We start from the raw sequence: 19832 nt of genomic DNA on the forward strand, positions 1-19832 counted from the left end.
GGCATTAAGAAGTATTTTAGGCTTTCTCAGTATGGATTTTGTATATTTGCTGTAACTATAACCTGGATGTTCAACCCAGATGTCTAATGTTCTCGAGGAAGCAAATATAAACAAAACTGAATATGCTAATCTGTTTATACGTTGACATGGCACATGGGTTGTGATAAAAGGTTGTAGAGTATCTAGAATTCTCGAAATAAAATCTCCCATATTGAGAGTTAGGACATTTTTGAAATATGAACTGTCTAGATCTCCATTGCACCATGGTTAACATTTTGAGCAAAATTCAGGGGTATTTAAAAATTGTTGCAGTTAGCTGTAGTCCCCAGGTATTTTGTGTGTCTTTGGTGGTAAAAGTGACGAATAGATTTTCTCAACAATTTGATAAGGCACATAATTCCTCCACTTGGAAACTTGTATCCTGTTTCTTATTAGGACTAAAGATAAATGATTGTCACAGTCTTTTCGTTCGGGCACAGAAACTCAAAGCTCAGTATTTATTATATAGTCTAGGAAGAGGGTAGATAGACTATGGCTACGGGGGACCATATAGTTGCTGACTCTAATACTTAATTTAATACTTATCATGGTGGCACTACTAAACTGCCTATCTCCTACAAGTACATGCAAGGGGAAGGTGACTCATTCTGTCAGTAGGAGGGGGAAGTGGGGGAGTTTCTAAGAATGTCATACAGAGGGGGTAGCATTTGGAGTAAACTTTGATGGACAAGATTTTGTGGGGCAGACAATGGGGAAAGGACGTATAAAGGTAATAAGGTGAGTAAAATTTCAGAGGAAAAAAAGGGTTGCTTACAGAATCTAAATAATCTGTGTATTTGTAGAGTAGGGCACGTGATGGGGAGTGAGAGGGAGCCAGGCAGACAAGGGTGTGTCCCAGTTTAAACAAGTTTGCTCAAGATTAGCCTTATCCTCTAAGGAATGAGGAACTTTCCTGGTTTATAATCACAGGAGAAAGTGAAAGAGAAATACTAGGCAGAATGGAGCACAGACTGAAGCAGGCAGAGAAATAGTGAAGCCTTGGACTTCGTTTCTTAATCTTCACTTAAAATGAATAGAAAAAAAAACTCCGAAGATAATAAGACTATAATATGATCTGAATTTTTATTTTAATATGCCTCTGTCACAAAACAATTGACATTTTGGTCCATGATAGATGGTGAATAGCAATAGCCACTTGCAAATTTTTCCTAATTCCTCTTTTGATTTCATATTTTCTTTATTCTGTTCCTTTCTTCTGCATATTGCATGTGTGTACTTTAAAACATGTATGCGTCTCTTTGCTTAATTGTGTCTTATTGCAAAAGTTGTGATTTGATATTTAATAATAAATTGCATAGCATCTATCTGCATTATAATAGTCTATAAATCTTATAATCTGGTTTGAAATTTCTAGGAAAAGTAAATAGAAACAATGAGTTGAAAATCTGATCATGTTGTACTAGTTATCACTGTACTCTTCATATTCAAAACAGGGTCTGTATATAAGACGCAGTAACTAGAATGTTTCCTATTGATCACATGAGAGAAGTGCTGCATCCCGAACTCATTTAAAACTAATAACATTTCCTTTTATGTAATGTTCTTTGTATTAGTGCACCCTATTTCAATTTTCAGGTATAGCCTCATCACCGAAAAAATCCAGGGAAGAAAAATCCTTAGTGAAAAACCACAATGAAATGAGTCCATTTTTAGAAAAATTTTAAGGATGACTGAATATATAGGTCAATTAATCAAATTGTCTAATGTGGGCAGTAAAGATGAAATATAGGGTACTGTAATAAATCGTGGATTTGTGATAGTTTAATTAGGGTAGGCTAATCAGATATTTGGAAGGTAATGTACTACCCATTGATTTTCTTTGCTAGAGGAATGGCATCTCACCATTCATATCTCCCAAAACTTGACAGCTAATTACTATCAGTTTTGTTTATTTGATCCATATTTTTCTATTCCTTTTAATAAAGCAAACTCTGTTGAAATATCGGTTACTGGTGATGGCCTTTAAGCTTGAATTTGAGACTTGTTTCCTGGAGCAGCTTAATGCAATGGTCTGAAGGGTGAACACAAATCCCAGATGAAGGGGGATTATGTGAGCCCTGCCAGAGCTTTATCAGGTGTGGGATTCAAAGTGCATGCACGAAGTTGTAAGTGAAATATGGGGAATGGAATTCCAAACAGATTGGAAAAAGGAAAATGAAGATGGTTGAAGAAGCAGCTTAAATGTTATCTTCTCGGCCTAACTAGATAGGATGGGCTTCATGGGCAAGGCCAGGCAGGGCTCACACAAATTACAGAGCGGTGGATTAACTGTAGTAGTTAATCTGGGGAAATGTTCTTGTCCTCTGTCTGCATTTCAGCCAGCATAGCCCTGATGAGTGATGCTTGCCTTCCTCTTTCTTCCTCCCGTTGAAAAGAATAGTTTCTCTACTCTTAGCTTTCATTAACCGCTGCCCACTTCCCAGCCTCCACTGGGAGGACAAGTGTGTTCAGTATACCTGTTGTATTGTAGTCAGAGCTTCACTGTCTCTAAATCATGAAGTACATCAGAGTAGTAGGTGAGAAAATGTGAAGGACCACAAAATAATTGTAATACTGTTCAGTGGTCAGAAGGCATGATACAGATCTGCATATTATAATATAAATAGAGCTCCAAGTATTGTGTTGACAAAACCAGAACAAAAATTTTGTGTACATTATAAACATATAAACCGTAAGTATTACAGGTATATATACAGGTAAATTAATTTAGAGAAGATAGCTTAGAGGGACATACATTAAATATGTCAGTGTGGGTGCCTGTAAAGGAAGAGGAATAATATTTGGGGACGGAGGATGAAGGGGAAATGAGAAAATATGAACATATAGCTATGTACAGAACAATAATAATAAAGTGCTGTGGAGTGAGAAGTGAAAATCAAATCACTTTGTTATAGCTGTTGTCCAAATTGAATGAATGAATAAATGAATGAATAATCTCAAAATCAATTAAGGAAAGTCTGCAGTCTCTGCCTTTTTTTTCCCCTATAATTTGACTAATCATTGAATTTTATGAAGAGAAACCATTTTTGTTTGGCACGTTCTCAAATTTATCCAGTACGATTATCAAGGAGAATTCAGATAACACGTTGGATTTGGAATGTCTTTAGCATTGTTTTGAGTGAATCCTCCCTAAGGTATTCATGGGAGGACACTGAGGACAGAAACTGGGATTTGCACAAGGTAAAGCCAATGACACAGAAGGGAACTTGTATCATGCTGCTCACACAGCTGGGTAAAAAGCTAGTGGCAGCATTCACCATTCCTCACTTCTGGTTGACTGTTTGGCACAGAGAGAGAAACACAGTTCCAAGAAGTAAGAAAATATGGATCAGGCATCTCTGGAGAGAGACTTCTCAATATTTTAAACCACCGACAAAAACAATTGACATCATTTTATTAGTCTCTGTTAATAATTGAAGACTCCTTATCCACTTATGCGGCAATGAAGGAAGAATTTTGGCTGAGTTAATTGATAACCTTAAATAATGTAATTATAAATGTAAAAACTGAAGGAGAAAGAAGCAGCAAATCTGAGTGGTTCTGAGGAGCTGTTGAAAGCAGCTGAATTAGAAACTTGAGGGATTTGGTACTAGTCCCCACTCTCTATCATTAAGTTCCTTCCTCAGCAAGGTGTGGGTATGCTAATAACCTTCAGAAGACCTCGGAGGATTATAAGGTCCTAGTTGTTAAGATCAAGTTTCTAGATGGAAACCATGTTCTCTTAGTAGGTAATTGTTAGCTATCGTAGTTTATGCTAAGGGCTAAAGGACTGAAAAGCATTAAGTCTGTATCTGATTTCTGAGCGCACCTGTAAAAACGTGGCTGGCAAATTGACATCTATAAAGTAGGCAAAATTTTCATAAAAATAATTTCATAAAACATTATAATGGTTATAATATTTAAGATAATTATGGCTTTAAGGATTCTTTAATGAAGCTGGAGAAAAAATATTTATGGAAATATCTGATAGCTCTTTTAGTACTAGAGCCAGAAATAATAATGTTACTGTTATAAATCTCCATTTATTTTATATCATCTTTCCTTATGTCATATTATTTTAACCTCATGACAATTCTCTGAGGGAAAGCAATTTGACACTATTCCATTTAGAATTGAAGACACTGAGGTTCTGTGTCGTTCCTTTAAACAGGTCACACCATTCAAAGTGTTTGAAGAACACTGAGTTAGAGGGATTTTTTTCCAACTCTGACATGGGCCTAAATTTCTTGCGTTGTAGAATAATAGGCTTAGTAGTAATATCTCAGCTCCACCCTGGTATAAAAACTCCATTATATCCACCCTTGTTTTGAAATGTAAAAGTATTGGGTCCTATTATAACTAGTACAAACCATAAAGAGGTTTTGATTTAGTATAATGTGGTCAATATCTGATATATATTCCAATAGGAATTTTGGCTGTGAGTACTAGAATAATATGATTTTAAGTCTTTTCTCTTATAATAGCATATAAATGTGTACTTTTAAAGAATGGGCACTAAAGTATAAAATTGCAAGGACTGCGACTACACATATACCAGTGGAGATTATTGTATCATATATGTCTGGAATGATAGTTTCTTGTCTAAATGTGTGAGGAAGTCAAGCTACTCACTGTATATAATGTAGACAATTTGGGAAATTATGTGACGTGTTTAAGGTTACCAGGACATGTTAATGCACCAAGGCACTATTTAATGCTTGATGTGTTTTTCCAAATGTGCACCGTGTACTCCTTGGTACTGTTTTTATGATGTATGACAAATATCCCCAATGCCAAGTGATTGATTTCCTAGTAATAGGGAAATTTTTTCTCATCTTGCTTTGGTAAACTTCTGGCTGAGCCCAGACAGGCTTCTGCCATGGCTCTGAGCAGGCCACCTTGGTCTTGGCTTTGCCCTTCTGGTCAGAGGCTGTGGTATCAGATATCCCTCAGCTACCATATGCATCTGAACTTTGAGAGAATATATCACATTTGGCTATTTCATGGCCTTTATTGATATTATGCTCCACAATCTGTTTGTTTTGGTGTAGACTCTGGACTTCCCTGGTTCATCTTCTCACTTCTGTTCAAGCCTTTAGAACTTGACTAGGCCCTCTGTGAATATCCCTATCTTTTTCTCTGTGTGGATTTTGATTATGGTTCTCAAATTTCAAAATAAAGCTAATGAATCATTTCTGTATGTGAGAATCAATTCGCATTCTCTTTAAAAATATTCTTAGCCATCTTTAAAAGATGTACCTCTCAGAGGTGAAATGGAATAGCATATGTTGACAGAAATAGAGAAAGGAAGAAAATAAATGGCTTGGACAAAATATACTGCAGCATAGAGATAAGAAAAGATGTATAAAAAATAGTTTGTCATTCACTTAAAAAAATCTATAGCCTTTAGGCTGAGACCTATAGGGAAAAGAAAACCAGAAGGAAAAGGAGAGTCTAGCTGCAAAATATATGTTACAGTGTTCATCACTAAATTGAGAAACCTTGTTAAGGTTATGATACAAATGTTACTGTGTCAGTTGAGAGTCAAAGTTATGTTGAGTGTATATTGGAAGGCCTGAAACTTCACCACTGTATCCACTGCAAAGTGCCCCTTAATTCTGATCCTGTGGGAGGCAGCGATAAAATGACACAGGTGAAAATAGACTCAAGCTCCAGGTGCTACACCAGACCTAGAACTTGTCTTAATTAGGACAGTGTCTAGTTGGGAGTGGAGCAGAATTGCTTGAGTGTTGCTCTAAGACAACAAAATAGGTGCACAGTAACAGCTGCAGATCAGAAGAATTGAGACAAGTATTTGGGGCGCATGTTCAGTGACAAAAGTAAAAGAAGCTTGCAGTCAGTTTTCCAGCACTGCAAAGAGGGTCCTTGTGTGCCTAGTTCAGATGAGAAAAAATGACTTTTTAGATTTGGGGAGAGTTGTCAAATGTGAGGTATGATTAGGTCCTTATCACATGAATATGCACATGACAAAGGAAAACACATTCTCTTGTTATGCACAAAATAACAACTAAAATTTATTGAGTTTTTTAGTATGTGACAGGAATTATTCTGGGACTTCTTTCCATGCAACTTAATTCTGACACAGGTCTGTAAGTCAGCTGTTATTACCAGCCCCATTTTATACATGATAAAACTGAGGCACAAAGAGGCACAAGGTTAGTGATAGAGCTAGGATTCAAACCTAAACATGCCAGCTCCAAATTCTCAACCCTTTAACCATCATACTATTGTTAATTGTAAATTTACTGTATATTGAAATACTCTGATCCATAAGATAAAAAGTAATGAACCAAGAAAAAAATGATAGTAGGAAATAAGCATTTGGATTAGGTTTCTCTAGGAGCATTCCAGAGTCTTGAGAATAGTTAGACATAAATTGGACATAAATTTCCAAGAAAAATATTTTTTCATTTATGAAAGTGAGAGGCTTTTATGTGAAGAAAATTTATGTAAAGAAAATATTCAAAAACTATGAAATTTTAAGTGGGATACATGCGTGTTGTTCTCAACCTTGGCTGCACATTGGACTCATCTGGGAATTTTAAAAACTTAACAGATGCCTGGGTTCCACCCCAGATATTCCTCCTGAATTGGTGTCAGGTGCAGCCTGGGCACCAGGATTTATGAAAGCTACCCAGGTGGCATCCACTGCAAAAATTCAAGGCTTGACTTGAGGGTGGCTTCATGGTAAAGCCTAGGCACTCAGGATGGAATCAGGGTGACCTGAGTTTGAAATCACAAATCCACACGTGTGAATTGTGTGATTTAGGGAGATTCACTTTTTCTTTCTGAGATTCAGTCTTCCCATCTCTACAATAGGGATAAAAATAGCACTTAACTTTGAATTTGTAGAAAGCACACAAATCTCTTGGCAATGCATACATGTCTCTTAGCATAGTGCTCAGCATGTCATGATCACTCAATAAAGACTGAAAGCAGATCATAGGTGAGATTTTCCCCTAAATTATGAGACAATGACATGGAAAATCAGTAAGGCAGAGCTATTCTTCACTGAGTTTAATGTTTTAATTGATAACCTCTCTGAATATTAAATGATACATGTCCTATCTATATAACCTAGTATCTATCTATCCATCTATCTATTAATCACTAGCAAACTAGCAAACTATATAGCTTTTTAAGAGCAGAAGTTCATCCTCATTTCTTTGGCACCATCTTATATTCCAGGGCAGAGTTGAGAGTCAGAAGACATGTAAATATAAAGAAGGCAGCTTTAAAGAATTATTTTCCAGTCTCCCTCCCTCCCCACTCCCTGCTGAGAATCTTCATCATAACCCCTAACGTCCCAGTCTTCTGGGATCTCTCCCTGCCTTACCTCAATCTTGCTTATTGAAATGTCCATTAGAAAATCCAAGGCCATCTCATTTACTGTCCTGGAGCAGGCATTTAATTTGGTAGTATGTTAGTCACATTGGACATTGTTCTAAGAGGCATAGAACCATGAGTCATTCTATCTTTCTGTGAGGTCTTATACTGACTCTTGACTCAGAGTCAACATCTGCTTTTCTGATTCTGCTTAATTCCCCATTTCCTGTTCATAATGACGACCATGTGAAATTTCAGGTTTTTCACTGCCATAAGCTACTGTTCCCAAGTAATGGTAGAGGAGCAAGTGCTTTTTTAGGACATATCACTCAAGAATACATGCTTACGAGTTACTGCAAATATCCTCGCTATTAGCCTTCTTCATTGGGCCAGATATATTTAAGAATGTCTCACTTTTTTTGTTGTATTGGAGTTAAGCAAGTCTGATTAAAGTGAGCATATGTCCTTTTTTTATTAATTAATATGAAAAGACTATAGTAAAGATGATGCTTTAGGTTGGCAATAGAGGAACCATCTTTTAAAAGTCTAATGTATATATCCTTAATTTAAAAATTCATAATTATTAAGTTCTTTAAAGAAATAATTTGATTTAGTTGTTATTTATGGCCATATTCCATGCTATCTACATGTACTAGTTAACTTAAATATCATACCAAACTTGTGAGGTTGATGCTTTTACTATCTCTCGTTTACAAGCTTAAGAAACCAAGAACATCCAACTAGAAACTGATGGAGATAAAATTTAAGTGTAAGCAGTCTGGTTCCAGAAAATGGGCTCTTTAATTTTAAACCCTATTGCCAACAGCAAAGGTTTACAAACACGGTAATGCCCTAACAGCATGAAACATATTCTTTTTATTTTTTCCTAGCATTTAATAAATGTCAAATGATAATATTAGGTATTAGGTTCATTCTTTCTTTCTTTAACTCTGTTGAGCGATGCCTTGCAAGGAGGTCCCTGATCATGAAGTTATCCATCATGAAAGTTTTCTTTTTAGTTTTCAAACTAGGCAATCTGAAGCAATGTTCCTCTGATATAACACATTTCTTTTGGAGCTCCACTTTCCTTCTAAAAGTCATTTCCCTTGGGCAGGTTTTTCCAATTAGGTAATTCTCTCTCTAGTAAAGCTCTAGCTTTACTTCCCAGCTTTTTCAGTGGTTACTCAAAATCTGACTTTTTTTCTGATTGCCTTTTATTTTTTTAAAGATTTTATTTATTTATTTGAGAGAGAGGGAATGAGAGATAGAGAGCACGAGAGGGAAGAGGGTCAGAGGGAGAAGCAGACTCCCCGCTGAGCGGGGAGCCTGATGCAGGACTTGATCCCGGGACTCCAGGATCATGACCCGAGCTGAAGGCAGTCGCTCAACCAACTGAGCCACCCAGGCGCCCTTCAGATTGCCTTTTAAAAGCTAAAATCCTGAATTTTGTAATTTTTTTTTTTGCAGTAAACTACTTAAATTGGAGCTAGTGATAGATACATTTATGAGAAGATTTTCAAGGTTCCAACTAATTCTCACATAGAAACATCCCAGATAGAGTAATTCCTCCTCAACTTGGAACCCTCTTTGTTGGTAGGTAATTATTACCTAAATATCACCAATCCTAAACTATCTATGGACACAAAAGAAATCGCATTCATCTTAAGAGCTCAAATGTCTAGTCTTACCAACTGCATATGCAGAAATTTCACACAGCTCCCTCTGGTATTGCTGCGGGACCTCAGGGGTGCCATTATGAACATTCACGCACCTGTCTTCTGCAGTGCCAGATGGCATCCATTAACTCCTTTTCTTCCTGTTCTGACTTCTCTGTGAAGCTTCTAGAAGTGTAGCACCAATATGGTTGGTGGCAAAGTGCCCACTGAGAATATTATAGGAACATCAATGTGCACATCAAGGATACTGTCCAAGGCTGTGTCCAAAGCTGTCCCTCCTGGTAGGGCTGGAGATGGGTTGAGTTCTGCGCAGAGGAGGAGAAATTACACTCTTTCCCCTTCTGCATTGCCTTGTTTCACCTCAGTCCAGAAACAGCAATATTTTTCCTTGGTGTCTCTTAGAAATAGCAACCTCTTTCCTGGCCCTATGCCGTTTTTCATAAAGGGCTTAAAACTTGTCCAAGTGACTGGGCAGAGAGCAGATGCCCTATAATAATATCCATTTCTTTCCATCAGTTTTCTCTCCCCTGGGCCCCTTTATGAAAACTAATGTTAAAGCTCCTTTCTAAACCTTCTGGGCAGTCCTAACCTCCCTGTCCCTGCACAGACTGGAGTGACAGTTATATAACTCCACTCAGCAGAAACATTTATTCCAGGATTTCTATTTACTTTTCCATGGCTGAGAGCATTTTGATTCTACCAAAATCATGACTCATTTCTGTCGGGGAACAATTAGAAAAAGAGAAAAACTGGAAATAGAAATGGGGAATAAAACCGACAATAGAGTTTAAGAATAGAGAATCTTGCAATTAAGTCTGGGAGCTCTAAAGGTCAACCAGAGTGTTAGATCTTCGCCCTGAGATTATTAGAAATTGAATTTAGGGTGTTCTGTGGAAAAACAGACTACAAATAAACCTTTTGGTCTAAAGTCAGCCTCAGCTGAGCTGAGATTCTGTAATTCCAAATGTTGGGGAGAGCTGCTGAAAAATAGCTTTTAGTAGAGCTGAGTATATTACATAAAGATATCTCCATTTTTTCATCTCCAACAAATTACTCATTTTCAGGACTGTGGAGAGACTACAGAGGATATTAATAACACTAAACCATGTATCAAACAGCCATTAACATTTGGGTAGAATCTCAGATCCTGGAAAATGAAAACACTTCTAAGCAAATATATTTTCTGCAACCAAGATAAAAAAAATAAAAAATCTGGATGAAGGTTTTGGTGAGAGACAATCTAAGGCTATCATCTAGTGAACAAAAGGATAGTAAATGAATAGGATAGAAATGAATTTTAATGGCTCATTAGTAATTTTGGATGTGCAAAACACCTCTTATATTTTATTTTAGTAAAATCTTTTTACTTTAGTGATCATAAAAGTCACTTTTACATGTAACTTTGATCTTCCATATCCTATTTCCCCCAGAGGATTTTATGTTTCTTGATGAGTAAGACACGGTCTGCTTTTTCCTTTTCACAGATCATCTTCATAAGGTGAATGGCTGGCTATGAGGTTTCATAGAATTTTAAATAATTCATCCTTCTGGATTGCAAATAATTATATTTTTGTGAGTTTAATGGAAATTCCATTATCATCAAGGAAATGCTTTATTCTTTTAACAGGCCTTATATTTGTTTTTGAAAAATCTGGAACATTGTTCTCCACCATGCTTGTGTGTGTCATAAAAGAGTAGTAGTAAAGGAGGCTCCCTGTGTCAGGATCACGTATCACCACGTTTTTGTTAGAGGGTGAAAATCTCACCACCTGTTTGTTGGAGGGGATGTGATTTGAGAATGAGAAAGCATCCTATTGGATCCCTCACTACTCATTCCCGACAAAAGAAAAAGATCCTTTCACCTAGGGTCGTGTTTTAGATGTTCATAGGAGCGTTATCTCTTTTTCCTGTGAACTTCATTAGCATCCAAGAAAGAGTGGGGAGCTTGAATTTGTAAAACAAAAGAGAAGGCAAGCCAAGTGAAATTTCCCAAGGAAAGGGTTTGGGAAAGGAGCTCAGTAGGCAGAAGGGGGAAGAAGAGAAATAATTAAAAAGGGAGAGGCGAGTAAGTGAGTGGGGGAAGGGAGGAAGGAGGAAAGGAAAAAGATCTTTATGATTGCCAATTGCCAAGGTCTATAGCCAACCTTTCTGTGGTAGGTGACCAAAAATTGAGTTAATGTTGAAATTACTGCTGTTTTCTATGACTTACTGCTCTGTGAAGATTCACCAGGTTCTTCCTACACTCCTATTGTATTTCAGGCTCGCGTCTGATTTGGAGAAACTAGTGAGGTAGAATGCCCTTAGGAAGAGTGATGGTAACTGTTCACCTTAAAGCATTCCGGTGGAGATAGGGTTGTGTGCCATTCCCTTTTCCTCTTGCAAAACTACGTAGTCATCCCTGGTTTCCTACCCCAGTGGGCACGAGAAGGCCGAAACTAGAATTCCTGGATAGAAAGGAGTATTTCTACAAGACTGAAGGGCCGTGGTCTGAAACACCAACAACTGATGGCCTTCCAGGTGGGGAGCAGCTAGAAGCACTATAAAAATGAACGCTCACAGATGACTAAAGTTAGTAAAGTGATGGCTGGAAACTCAACAAAAGTAGCTGTTTTACGAGAAAATTTACCAGATGTGGAAGGGACTAAAGTGTAGGGGATGGTGAAGTAATTATATGTTTTATGAGGTCCAAGATGGGCATAAACCCCTTGGAGATTTCAAGGAGATCCAGGTACCATCTGAGGACAGCTGTGGGTATTTGCTCAGAGTTCCATTAACAGGCAGAGAGACTTCCTTCATCATTATAAAAAGACAGAGGGAACAGAGCTAGTCTGAGGAAGGTCTTCACAATGAAGACCTGAAGTTATAGACGCTGAAAGGTCTTTCATCATGCCTTCTGTGGCATGTGGCCACCCACAACTATTTGAATGAAGGGTGTTAACTTACTGAGAGAGAGTGTAGTTATTGGGCACACTAAGGATTTAAAGCAGCATTCCTGTCAGTCAACCCCTCCCCGCTTTGTCCCCAGGCAGTTCCCTCCTGTGAAAATAAGAAACCCTTAGGCTCTTCTCCTGGGACAGTAAAGAGAAAAATGTCAATTTATAGGCAGAATATAGAATCCAAACTCTGAAAGCGATCTTAATTCATTTCTAATGCAACTGTCTCAGAGAAAATACTAGCCCCCAAAAGTATTTTATACATTGTCACAGTTAAGGAGAGAGTCAGGGTGAGAATTCATTTCTTATTCCAGTTGCAGGATAATATCCTCTACCCTTGAGAAGTTACAAAGTGGGGTGGAAAAACTCTGAACAAAAATGTTTTTAGATTCCTTGTTATTTAAATTACTTCTTCTTCTTAAAATCCCCATGGGGTATGTATATTTTTTACTTGAGCATTAAATCCATGCTGGATTCTGAGAAACAAACACTGTTCCATTAAAAAAAGAAAAAGAAAAAGAAGGAAATGAACGTAATAGAAGTAAGTCTGTTGATTTTCTAATTAACTGACCAGAGACTCAACAGGCTCATTTATCAGAGCGTATAGCTATGAAAAATGATTTTCTGTGTCTAAGTATTTTATAGATGCTTTTACCTAATACTATTTCCAGAGATACATATTATAGATATGTAGGCGGTTCACTAAAAAGTTACTACGTGGGAATGGAAGTCTGTGTGGTCCTCTGACCACTTACATGAACTGATGTATGTGAGTGCATGGTCCTGAAAGAGGCAGGGTATTGTATAATGCTATGTTACTACATATGCTATTCTTAGACCTCCTATTACAGAGGTTCTCTGTAATAATGACATGTGTGATTCATCAGGTTGTCATAGAAAAGATGAAAGAAGATTTTAGAAAGCAAAACGAATGTGGTGAACACTGAAGGAATAGATATAAATGGAGTAAGAATGAGGCCTTGGGATTTTGTGATTAAATCTGTCAGAAAACACTGACTTAGCCTTTTAACCTTTTATTCCACAAATAGCTAGTTTTAAGTGGTTCATCATTATATTTTAAATTCAGCGCTGACTAATGTTGAATTGTATTGAATGGTGACTGCCCCAGTCAGTGTGACAGCATGGAACAGTTCCATTCACATGGCTCAGCTGAAGACTTTACTGAAAGGACTGATTACTGAGGTGTGGGCAGGGATAAGGAAGCTGGAGCCGAAGATAATCAACAATGGGAAGCTGTCACTGTGTCCTGGGGAGTAATGTACTAAAGCCTTATAAGGAGAGCAGTGGATAAAGTGCCAACTCTTAGGGGCCATAGTCATGAAGGGATGCAGGCAGTGCCACAAAACATGGACCTGGCATGTGGGGGGAGTGAGGGGGGAAGGGATTGGAATGTGGTTATAGGGAAAGGAAAAAATTACCCCAGTACCCCCTTTCTCCTCCTGATCTTTGATCTCTTGCCATGCCTTCCTTTAGCCAAATCCACTGGAAACCAGAAAACAAAAAAACCTGGGTAATACATTCTCTGAGGGTCTGCTGCTTGGGGCACACAGTAAGACAGAGGTAGAGAATAGATTTGAAAAGAGAGAGACAGAGAGATTGACCACTGTGATTTCAGAGTCAACACAGTTTTTTCTACTGATCCAGGCCAGCAGAGAGTTGATGGGTGAAGTCATGCTTACCTGATGCAGAAGGAGGGCAGTGAAGGATTCCACCACCAATATAGTCATTCTAGTCAGAAACATGTTCATAACATAGCGTGACAAGGTGGGTATGGAATAATTGCTTCTCCTGTCCTCTTTCTTACTTGGGAGTAGTTGGGAGAAGTTGATGTGAAGGAAGTCCCTTAAGAGCATAAAACTCAAAGATATGTTCCTGGGGAGAAAGCATGATTTAGGAAGAAGACCACTGGACAGAGAATACAGATGCTTTATACTCTCACTAGCTGGATTGTATAATCTGGCTACCTAACTTCTCTGAAAATCAGTTAAAATGCTGTGAAATGAAGCGGCTGGATTCTGAGAGCCTCTAGATTTAGAATGTCCTGGGTTTTTTTGTTAGTCTCCCTCAAAATGCTGACTTCCTTCATTATTGGAAGATTAACCTCCCAGAACATTAAAGTGATACAATTTTCCTGGACTTTGGTGTCAAGCTAGATTCTTTCTTCACATTTTCTAGTGTTTATCACCAAATTCTGGATTTTCTTTCTCTGACATTTTACTCAGCTTTGCTCTTTCTCCTCCATTCTGATTAGATCCAGACCCTGTCACTTCACAGCTGGAGCCCTACAGTAACCTTAGGGCCTGACCAATCCAGCCTTCTTACACTTTGTTACAAAGAAAGGAAAAGGGTTAGTGGACTCTTAATACCCATGTTTTGATTTAAATCCAGCAAACCTTTATCAAGTGCATACTATTGTACCAAATATTATATGTGGGGGAGGAAATAATGAAAGACAACCTGTCTTCAGGAGGCCCACAGTTTGAATTTTAGCTGTTGAAAATATATAATGGGAATGGGGGCATGTTTCTTTTATAAAATGTTTATCTTGTTGAAATATAGGTTTAAAAAAAAAAAGCAAAATTATGACTTACACAAACTAGATCTTACAACACTGAGATCATGACCTGAGCAGAAATCAAGAGTCAGATGCTTAACTGACTGAGAGCCCAGGAGCCTCCCTGCTGACAGCTTAATTGCAAACGTCCAGGCTCCAGAAGATGTTAGAAGATAAATTTTAAGCCACCAATCTTCTGGTACTTTGTTGTCACTGCCCTAGCAAACTGATACATGAGGGAACTAGTAAAGTATTAAAAACCGATTCAAAGGAGAATGCAGAGAGCACATACATCTATTTAGATAGTCAAGAATGCAATGCTGAAATTATTTTTTTAATAGGTGTAAAAGTGACTTCTTCTAAGGGGAATCAATTCCTCTCTAGATAAAATTCATTTGCATTTCTCTGAACAAGAAGTATTTACATTACTATCAGTTTTCTACAATTTACAGAGTTGTAAAATAGCTCGAGGATGAAAAGTTACAGGTCATGATAGACTGGGGTAAACCCAAAGGGCATGGTAAACAGTTAACCGCCCACCCTGATTTCTTTAGTCATTTCAACACCTTTCATAAGTTAATCAAAATCAGAAAATTGATTAATCAGTTACTCATAAGTTACTCATTTGAAATAAATTCCTGTGTTGAGATATTTGTCCCCTTTTTGGTTTTCAGCCCTCAGTACTTCTTAATCAGTTACATTTTTATTTTAACAGTTTTCTTACTGAAAAATTTTAGCAAGAAAAATGCATTTGCATATCTCTCCCCAGATATGCAGTGTCACCTTATACCCTATCGCATACTGTTCAAGTTTCATTTCAGTCTTCTTTATTTTGTGTTCTATCTTCCAACTTTATCTCTTGCTTATTCTCAATCATCTTTCAGCCTTCTAAGCAACGATGGACCTTAAGGAGAACTCATTCATTCCATGCTCTGTGCATGAGTTCTCAGAAGTTGCTCCCTGTTCCTCCCATCCCATCTGGATATTATTCAGTCTTCAGAGTTACTGGCTACTCCTCTCTGCCATCTGACTACTGAATGTTCCAGCTTATTCTTGGGTTTGAATTTTAGTCATCTACTGAACTGGGCCTTTCATTGTTTTCTAATCATTTCATATGTTTTCATTTTATGTTTTTAACCATATGTGAGCTACACTCTGACAGAGCCAGAACTGTGTTTGCCAGCACAACCAGTTTAAAATTGAATTTGAACATCTTTAAAAGGAATACACTCTCTCCTCCCTTTCCTTGAACTTTCTCCATACACTATCATTATACATCCGGGCATTTATACTGTTGTGCTCTTTCCAGATCCAAAGGCATTTGACTTTGGTACCTTGTTACAGAGATTGTTGAATACAGGGTACTTGTTATCAGGAGCCTTGTTTTATACTGCACTTATTTCGTTTTGCGGTTCTTGGCTTAGGTGTGTGAGTACCTGTGTTTACATATGGATTGATTCTTTTTATAAGTCAGTCAAGAATACGCCCTTTAGCTGTGTGAAAAGCCAGTAATAGTAACATGAATTCACATTTGTATATTCAGAAGCTTGCAAGCATTTGTATATACACTTTCCCATTAATATCTCTTAATTATCTGATTATCTCTATTTTACAGATGAGCAAACTGAGTCCTGGATATATTAAATGCCTTGCTAAAGCTCACACAGCTAATAAGCAATAGGTCTACTTGTTTTTACATCATGTGAAGAAATTCAAGTAAATGAAAAGTTATGCATGTGTTTTTGTTTCTAATGGAAAGGAAAATTGCATTTAAAAAGTGCCGCAGGCATTTTTAGTAGGATATTTCACTACAGAGCAATGAGAAATGAAAGTAGGAAAATATTTAGTTTTGCAAATCACCTGAAAGCATTTTATCTGTAAACACACTATTTGGTCTGTGAAATGAGCATCACCTCTACCCACATTTATTAATTCTATCTTATTTCACGATTGCTTTCGCCCATCTTCCACTGCTCTTTTCTCACAGGGTTAAAAAGAACACTTGCAGCTGTCTACACAGAGCAGACTCACACACAAATATGCATTTAATTTTAAAAAGGCCAACAAATAGGAGAACCAACTAAACATGTTAGATTTTCATTAGTTTCACTATTAGAATTCATTAGATACACTGAGATACTACTTTTAAGACTGTCCTATTTCTGACGATACCAAATTAGACCTAGAGTACTTATTTTTCATAACTGATTTAATCTAAACTTGAATTAATTCCTAATGATATTGACATAGATTACACTAGGGCACCTGGGTAGCTCTGTCAGTTATGCATTCCACTCTGGGTTTCAGCTCAGTTCATGATCTCAAGGTTGTGAGATCGAGCCCCACATGGGGCTCCGTGCTAGGCATGGAGCCTGGTTAAGGTTCTCTCTCTCTTCCTCCCCCTTTAACTACATACACTCTCTCAAAAAATAAAAAGAAATAGATTACATTAAAATTTTTCCACCCTATCAAAAGATTAGAAACAAATAAGTTGGCTGTTGAATTTATTAGAAATGTAAATGAATTAAGGAAACAGAGGTTCTGAAAAGCATGGAAATAAACTAAGCTTTCTATGGGTATGGTTTGAGTAATGCATGAGAGGTTTCTTATTTAGAAATACACTTAATTTAGTCAGCATCACAGGGAAGAAACTGTTTCACCAAAATTGAATTTTCTTAATAACTAGAACTTTTTAGAGGACCAACACTTTAATTTTTATTATGGATAACAGTATTCCAGAAATATATTGTGCTCTTTTATGACTTCTTAAATAGAGAGCACTTTATACACATCATTAAAAATGGCTCATGATTATGAAATTGATGAGTATATTCTGTTATAAACAGAGCTTCAGGAACTATTAAAGTGTGAAGGATTATTTACTCCTAAACTAAATGGCCCCAAATTGCTAGTAAGTTTGAATGACTCCATTTGTTATTTTAAATTCCTTTTTCCCCTAAATTTTTAATAAAAATTCTAAACATATAACAAAGTTGAAAGAATTTTCCAGTAAACACCCATACCCCCAAAGCCTAGATTTTACTGTTGACATTGTACTCTACAGTGCACTTGCTTTCTCACGTGTCTGTGCATCAATGCATCCCACTATCCATTCATCCATACATCTTTTAAAATTCATTTCACAGTAACTGCAGATATTAGTATGCTTGTCTCTGAATAATTCAGCATGCGTATCATTAATTAGAGTTCAGTCTTTGATGTAGTTTCTTCTTCTGAGGTAAAATTTGTATAACAGTGTAACAGTGACATACAAATCTTAGGTGTACAATTGCAGAGTTTTGTACTCACATAACTTAAACCTTATCATTTTGTATTTTTTTTAGTTTTTAAAAATTGTAGTAAAGTACACAAAATATAAAATTTACCATCTTAACCATTTTTAAGTGTACAGTTCCATGGTATTAAATGCATTCATAATGTTATACAACCATAACTACCACCCATCTGCAGAACTTTTACATCTTGTAAAACTGAAAATCTATACCCGTTAAACAATAACTCCCCATTCGCTATTCCTCTCCCTGACAGCCATCACTCTACTTTCTCTCTCTATGATTTTAACTGCTTTCATTACCTCATATAAGCAGAATTACATTGTATTTGTCTTTTTGTCGCTGATTTGTTTCACCTAGTGTAATGCCTCGAAGGGTCATCCATGTTGTAGCATATGTCAGAATGCCCTTCCTTTTTAAGTCTGAACAATATTCCATTATATATATATATATACACATTTTGTTTATTCAGCTGTCGATGGATATTTGGTTGCTTTCACATTTTAGTTATTATGAATAATGGTGCTATGAATGTGGATGTATAAATATCTCTTTGAGACCCCACTTTTAGTTCTTTTGGGTATATATCGAGAAGTGGAATTGCTAGATGATATGGAAATTCTATTCTTAATTTTTTGAGGAGTTGCCCTATTGTTTTCCACTCAGCTGAACCATTTTACATTCCCATCAACATAGAACAAGAGATCCAGTTACTCCACATCTTCACTAGTACTTGTTAGCTTTTGATTTTTTGATGGTAGCTATCCTCATGGATGTGAGATGGGTCTCATTGTACTTTTGATGTGCATTTCCCTTATGATTAATGATGAGCATCTTTTCATGTACTTATTGGCTATTTGTATATCTTCTTTGGAGAATGTCTATACAAGGTTTTTGCTCATTTTTGAATTGGGTTTTTGGTTTTTTTTTTTTTAATTTCAGGAATTCTCTATATATTCTGGATACTAATCTCTTAGCAGATACATGATATGCAAGTATTTTATTCTATTCTATGGATTGCCTTTTTACTGTGTTGGTAGTGCCTTTTGATGCATGAAGTTTTAAAATTTTCATGAAATCTTGGGCTCTTGGGTGGCTCAGTTGATTAAGCATCTGCCTTTAGCTCAGATCATGATCCCATGGTCCTACTGTTGAGCCCCACATCAGGCTCTCTGCTCAGGGGGGAGTCTGCTTCTTGCTCTCCCTCTGCCTCTCCCAGTGCTCATGCTCTCTCTCTCAAATAAATAAATGAAATCTAAAATAAAATGAAGTAAAATAAAATTTTCATGAAATCTGATTTGTCTATCTTTTCTTTTGTTAATTATTATTTTTGTTAATTTCTTTTGTCATTGGTGCCATATCCAAAAAAATGTTGACAAATCCAATGCCATAAGTTTTTTTGTAATATATTTTCTTTTAAAAATTTTAGGGTTTTGGGTCTTACATTTAGGTCTTTGATACATTTTGAGTTAATTTTTGTATATGGTGTTAGGTAAGTGTTCAGGTTCATTCTTTTGCATATGGATATCCAGTTTTCCTACCATCATGTGTTGAAAAGACTGTCCTTTCCCCATTAAATGGTCTCGACACCCTTGTTAAAAATCACTTGACCATATATGTGAAGGTTTTTTCTGCACTCTCTTTTCTGTTCCATTGTTCTATATGTCTGGTTTTATTCCAGTACTATACAGTCTTGATTATGGTAGCTTTTTAGTAAGTAAAGTTTACTGTTACTTTGAAATCAGAAAGTGTGAGTCCTCTGGGGTGTTCTTACATTTTAAGATTGTTTGGGCTATTCAGGGTTTCTCGATATTCCACATGAATTTTGGATTTCTATTTCTTTAAAAATTGTCATTGGGGTTTTGATAGAGATTGCATTGAATCTGTACATCACTTTGTATAGTACTGAATCTTAGCAATATTATGTCTTCTAATCCATGGACATGGGATGTGTTTCCATTTGTTTATG

The sequence above is a fragment of the Callorhinus ursinus genome, unplaced genomic scaffold (assembly GCF_003265705.2).
Source record: "Callorhinus ursinus isolate GAN/ISIS: 27379988/994484 unplaced genomic scaffold, GSC_fseal_2.0 scaffold1, whole genome shotgun sequence".
Lineage (NCBI taxonomy): Eukaryota > Metazoa > Chordata > Mammalia > Carnivora > Otariidae > Callorhinus > Callorhinus ursinus.